Here is a 6,657-nt window from a genome sequence, read left to right on the forward strand (position 1 = left end):
TTAAAATCAAATCTGATATTGTTTTACCTTTTATTTGGTGTGTGGAAGGTGTGCGGAAGAGGGGGTAGTCTTATACGGCGAGTATATAACAAACTGTATTTTGAGTGGAAATGTTAGGGGGTCGTCTTATACGCCCAGTCGTCTTATACGCCGGCAAATACGGTACATCAGAACATGTGACCAAATCTGCTGCTTGAGAAGAAGATGCACTTTTTCCTGTGATGCCAAATTTGTAAAACTAGTGCTGGCAACTGAGACTACTCAATATGCAATATGGGGCACAATATAGGAAGTGTAGTTTTGGGACTGAGGACAAAGTAGAAAAACAATATACTCTTTTTTTTTTTTTTAAATATATTTTATTGATTTTTTACAGAGAGGAAGGGAGAGAGATAGAGAGTTGGAAACATCGATGAGAGAGAGACATCGATCAGCTGCCTCCTGCACATCCCCCACTGGGGATGTGCCCGCAACCCAAGTACATGCCCTTGACCGGAATCAAACCTGGGACCTTTCAGTCCGCAGGCCGACGCTCTATCCACTGAGCCAAACCGGTTTCGGCAACAATATACTCTTAAAAAAATAAGTATCTTACTGATTTCAGAGAGGAAGGAAGAGGAAGACAGAAACATCAGTGATGACAGATAATCATTGTTTAGCTGCCTCCTGCTCATCCACTGTTAGGGATCGAGTCAGCAAGCAGGCATGTGCCCTAACTAGGTCAGTGTTCAACCAGCGAGCCATACCAGCTGGGCAAATCTAAATACATTCCCTATGTTGTCTCAGAACTAGCTGGAGTAAGATCATGCCTAACATTGGTTACTGTCTGATTATAGCCCAAAATCTTCGTTTTGTTAATTCTTACAGGAGGGTATTTTTTCCATTGCTTTACAGAGAATGGAAGGGAGGGAGCAGGAAAAGCGGGGGTATGGGTGGTGGGAAGAGAAACATCCACTGGTTGCTTCCTACAGGTCCCCTAATGAGGGCTAGGGAGCAAACCCAAAACCCAAGTACCCTTGACTGGGAATCCACCACCCTTTTGTGCACTTGCCAACACTTTAACCACTTAGCAATACCAGCCAGGGCTCTTTATTTTCTTAGTCCATCATGAAGATCTGGACCTAGTCTTACATCATTGCCTAGTCAATGGTCTTCAATACTCAAGTAACTCATTTGAATTGGGTCCCAGAGCCCAATTGTAATTGTCCCAAAAACTCTGCATTTTGCATAATTAGTTTTATTTTCTATTTGAAGGTTCAACATGCTACCTGAAGTCTCCCATTCTCTCTGAAATCCATGAATTCAATTATGTATAATGATTCTAAAATAGCATCAAAAGTTGTGTTGTTTTTTTTACTTTAAAAATAATTTATTCATTTTCTGGTCACAAGGTACAGGAATGTGCAAGTGTGATGCCTGAGACTGGTTAGCGTCCTGTCTGCAACTGTAAATCCCTCAGTACAATACCAGGTCCATCCTGCCCTCAAGCATTTGCTACATCCTAACAGCTGCAGTCTAGCATCATGTGGATAGTTTAGAGAGTTTTCCAGCTTATAAATCCTGAAAGGGAACTAGCTGTTCCAGCTGCTCATTTCCTAAAACTCTGAGTAGATCACAGGCAAATTATGCCCAACTGACAGGGCCAGGTAAAGCTTTTAAAAGGCCTTTCTTAAATAGCAGTGACTAAGGTTCCTGTGTGTCCCCAGCCTTCTAAGGCCCAAGGTAAGGTGCCTGTGGCCCCGAACAGCCCCTGGGGTTCCCCTCATCCTAGGGCAGCGATGGAGGAAGGGCAGGCCAAGCCAAGCATGAAGAATAACAGTCAATTTTATTGGGCTCAGACCAGGAGTCCATGGGTCTTGAGGACCTCTGTAAATTTGTTAATTTTCTTCTTCACGTTCTTTTTGGCCTGTTTCCATAGCCTCATGAGCTGCTTTTTCTTGCGGTAATGCATCTTGGCCTTCTCCTTCCTCTTCTCCTCCAGGGTGGCCGTGAGGGCTGCTACTTCCAGCCCACCTCATGAGCCAGGTGCCTGGTAGGCAAACTTCCGGGTAGGCTTCAGATGCACAACCTTGAGGGCGGCGGGAACCACCATGCGCTTTTTGTTGTCATAGGGCGGTGGGATCCTGTCAAACACCTTCAGGCGGTCCAAGGAGGCCTGGCCTTGCTTGGTCTTGTGGGGCAGCATGCTTCGCACCATCTGCCAAAAGATGCGGCTGGGGGCTCAGAAGTGGTAAGGACTGTGGGACGGGTCGGTGTTCATCGTTTGCGCAGGAAGGCCAGGTACTTCAACTTGTTTCTGTAGAAATTGCCAGAAATGTTGATGCCCGCACAGCACACAACCACCACCTTGCGGTCCAGCAGTACCAGGACTTGCCCCTCCGCCATCTTCAGCAGCCGCCTGGGAAAGGCATCAAAAGTTTTTTATGCACCGATTCATGTCACTCAGATGGTTGGGCATGGTGCCATGCACTGAAACATTGCCTATTTAAGTCCTTTGCACTTGCCCCGGTTGAAGACTCAATCCCAATAGGGAGCATGAAGGAAGCAGCTAATCTGTTTGTTCTCATTTAGATGTTTCTCACTCTTACCTTTCCTCTGTTTAAAAAATCAAATTTGAAAGAAAAAACAGCTTTTTAGGCTTTTGAAGAGCTGTTGAGTTAGTTCTTAAATATTGTATGTAATAGAGATGTAGATAAAAATTAAATACCTGCTTGCCCAGTTGGTGTAGCTCAGTGGTTGTGTTAACCAATGAATCCCAAGTCATGATTTCATACCTGGTTTGGTCAGAGCACATTGCCTGTGGGCTCAATCCCCAGTAGGGGACATGTCAGCGCAGCTATCTTGATCTCATCCATGTTTGTTTCTCTCCCTTTTCCTCTCTGAAATCAATAAAAGTACATAAAAATAAATTATAGTAGGTCCTCAGGTTATGTCAGAGATCCATTCCTACAGCGTGACATAGTGCGAATCACTGTAAGTTGGAACCCATTTACATAAACACCTATGTCACTCACATGGAGCACATACACAGCAGTAATGAAGTGAAACAGTAAAAAAATTGAAAAGATAACAATTCCTGACCTTCACTTGTGGCAAATAAATAATAAAAAACAAAGCACATATGTACATACGTCGGAATGACAGAATTTTTGTTTTATAAATACTGTAACCACGAAACAACATACTGTAACCCGAGGACTGCCTGTAATTACCTGCTTAATTTATTAGTATTTGTTCATCAACTGCAGGATGAATTTATTTGCTTTATTAACTTTATGTCCCATGAACAGGCAATAGTGCCTTGCATGTACTATGTGATTAATAAATATTTATTAAAAGAATAATATTGTTGCCGAAACCGGTTTGGCTCAGTGGATAGAGCATCAGCCTGCGGACTGAGAGGTCCCGGGTTCGATTCCAGTCAAGGGCATGTACCTGGGTTGCGGGCACATCCCTGGTGGTGGATATACAGGAGGCAGCTGATCGATGTTTCTCTCAAAAAAGATTATTCTTTTCTGATTAATCTTCTATTTGTTTAAGCTATGTTCTCTATCTTTCCTCAATATTCTTAAAACTGTTCGTCATTGCCGAAACTGGTTTGGCTCAGTGGATAGAGCGTCTTGCTGCGGACTGAAGGGTCCCAGGTTCGATTCCAGTCAAGGACATGTACCTGGGTTGCGGTTGCAGGCACAGTAGTAGATGTGCAGGAGGCAGCTGATTGATGTTTCTCTCTCATCAATGTTTCTAACTCTCTCTCTCCTTTCCTCTCTGTAAAAAAACAATAAAATATATCTTAAAAAAAATGATACTGTTTGTTATAGGATTTTACAAAGTATAGAAACAGATCAGTCCTAGTAAAATGTTCCAGAAACAGATTCCTACCAAAAATAAAAGGTTTTTAAGCCTTGAGACTTAACAACAATAACTCTTTTTTTAAAAAAACGTATTTTATTGATTTTTTATAGAGAGGAAGGGAGAAGAATAGAGAATTAGATACATTGATCAGCTACCTCCTGCACACCCCCTACTGGAGATGTGCCCACAACCAAGGTACATACCCTTGACTGGAATCGAACCTCAGCCCACAGGTCTGACGCTCTATCCACTGAGCCAAACCGGTCAGGGTAACAACAATAACTTTTAACATGTCTTAGGACTTCACTTCTTTGCTGAAACCTATCTTGTTTGTTTTCAAATGAGCAAAAATAATTAGGTTAGCCATTACACCCAATTTTGCGTTAAAAGAGAATCAGATGTGAAATAACAAGCCCTATTAGAGTGGCTTAATTCTATTTCACTTTTACAGGGGATATGGAAAGACAGCACTTTAGAAGCCAATCTTTGTTATAACAATTGTGTATGAAACCTTTAAATGAGGAGAATACTGTTTATGTTTACAATTGAGGCTGATTTGCCTCACTTGTAAGGAGATTAGTTTCCTACCAGTTTTGACATCTGCAGGGATTAAAGCAGAATATAGCATGCTTTAATATTAGATATTAATTACTAATATGTAGATAAAATTTCTACAACCATATTGGCACACCTTTTGCAATCACTTAAAAATAGTATTTTCACTGAGGCTTATAGTTTTAAAAAAAACCCTATATTAGGATATATGTTCACCCAAAAGAATGCTGCCTACCAGTAAAAAATAATTACTACAGCCCTGGCTGGTTTGGCTCAGTGGATAGAGTGTTGGCCTGCAGACTGAAGGATCCCAAGTTTGCTCATGGTCAGGGGCATGTGCCTGGGTTGCGGCCTTGATCTCCAGTTGGGGGCATGCAGGAGGCGGTCGATCAGTGATTCTCTGTCATAATTCTTTCTCTCTTTCTCTCCCTTCCTCTCTGAAATAAAAAAATATTTTAAAAAAGTAAAAAAAGCCAAACGGGTTTGGCTCAGTGGAGGGGGTGTTGGCCTGCGGACTGAAGGGTCCTGGGTTCGATTCCGGTCAAGGGCATGTACCTGAGTTGCAGGCACATCCCCAGTGGGGGATGTGCGGGAGGCAGCTGATTGATGTTTCTCTCTCATTGATGTTTCTGACTCTCTTTCTCTCTTTCTTTCTCTCTGTAAAAAAAATCAATAAAATATATTTTTAAAAAAAGTAAATAAAAAACAAAGTCAAGAATAATTACTACAAAAATTTCTTACTAAAATACAGATCCTTGGAAACTATCAGGAATTCAATTCCTGGTTATGTATGTATGCTAAACTTTCAGCATAGTCTAGTGAAAATAAAATACCTTTATTCTAACAGCAAAAATAAAAATGGATACTAAATCTATTAAATTTAATCCAAATATACCTAGTAAAATATACTTGATGGCTAGTATTTTGTGGCAACTTTGGATGTGATTTTGTCAACTCTGGAAAACTAGTAAAAGGTGATAACTGGAGGAGAAAAAAAGGTAATTTCAGACAAATAGTAATAACAAAAGAAAAGCTAGCCCTGGCCCAGTAGCTCAGTTGGTTAGAGTGCTGTCCTGATATACCAAGGTTGTGGGTTCCATCCCTGGTTAGGATACACAGAAGAATCATCCAATACATGCATAAATAAGTGAAACAAATCGATGTTTCTTTCCCTTCCCCCTTCCTCTTTGCCTAAAATAAAATTTTTAATTGGAAAAGAAAGCTAATCACAATGTGGAGTTTCAAATATACCTGTTAAAAATTGAAAATGGCACAGCAAAAACATTTGCAAATAAAATGGCAAAAATGTAACTGAAAAGATGAATTACATTGGTAAGTTTATCATCTCTTCTGTAAAAGTACATAAGACATTTACAAGCCTAGATTTTACAGTATTAATAAAGGTTATCAAATTCACGGATATATGTCTGAATAACAATGCCAGTGTCACAATTGTTGGCTCTGCTGCTCTGAGTTGTTCTGATCCTTTCATGAACCCTGCTCACTGTACTAACTACTGGGAACTTAATCCAACCAGCACATCTTCAGATCCTCGGGCCTCAGTTTCCCATCCTGCTATTGGCGCTATGTGTCAGAGTCAGCAGAATCAATTCTCAGTGGTGGGGCAGACGGAGAAGTCATGAGAGGTTATGAGTGTATAAGAATTAGTCTATTGCAGAAGCCAGTGGCACAGCCAGTTTTACAAGTTTACTGAACATAAGAGTACTTTGGTGGTTTATCCCACCTTTAAAAGAATTGGTCCTTGCTACAACTTTGTTTAGGAGTCTCCACCATCTATGGAAACCTCACCTAACAAACAAAACATATAGTAACTACCTTTCTTATCTAGGCAGAAATAGCCCAGCAAAAGTGGTTGAGGGTGAGGGTGGAATCAAGAGTGTTTTGCCTCAGTATTAAAAGTATTATCGGTAGCCCTAGTATGTTATGCTCAGTGATAGAATGTTGGCCTGTGGACCAGAGTACCAGGTTCAATTTCAGTCAAGGGCGTGTTCCTCTGTTGTAGGCTCCTCCCACCCCACACCCTGACCAGGGTGACTGCAGGAGGCAACCAATCCATGTGTTTCTCTCACATCGATGTTTATCTCTTGCCCTGATTCTTTCACACTCCCTAAAAATCAATAGAAAATAAAACTGCATGTTTAACATGCATAACTCAAAAAATTTTGGTGTATGTGCATATCCATGAACCCATCACCACAATCAAGATAACACAAATTCATCACCTCC

General features: G+C 41.1%; 1 pseudogene; it reads right to left on the minus strand.

Moving 5' to 3' along the window:
- Positions 1–1,813: 1,813 nt before the first annotated feature.
- Positions 1,814–2,400, minus strand: LOC102755757 (annotated as a pseudogene).
- Positions 2,401–6,657: the final 4,257 nt, after the last annotated feature.

Source organism: Myotis davidii, unplaced genomic scaffold (genome assembly GCF_000327345.1).
Source record: "Myotis davidii unplaced genomic scaffold, ASM32734v1 scaffold943, whole genome shotgun sequence".
NCBI lineage: Eukaryota > Metazoa > Chordata > Mammalia > Chiroptera > Vespertilionidae > Myotis > Myotis davidii.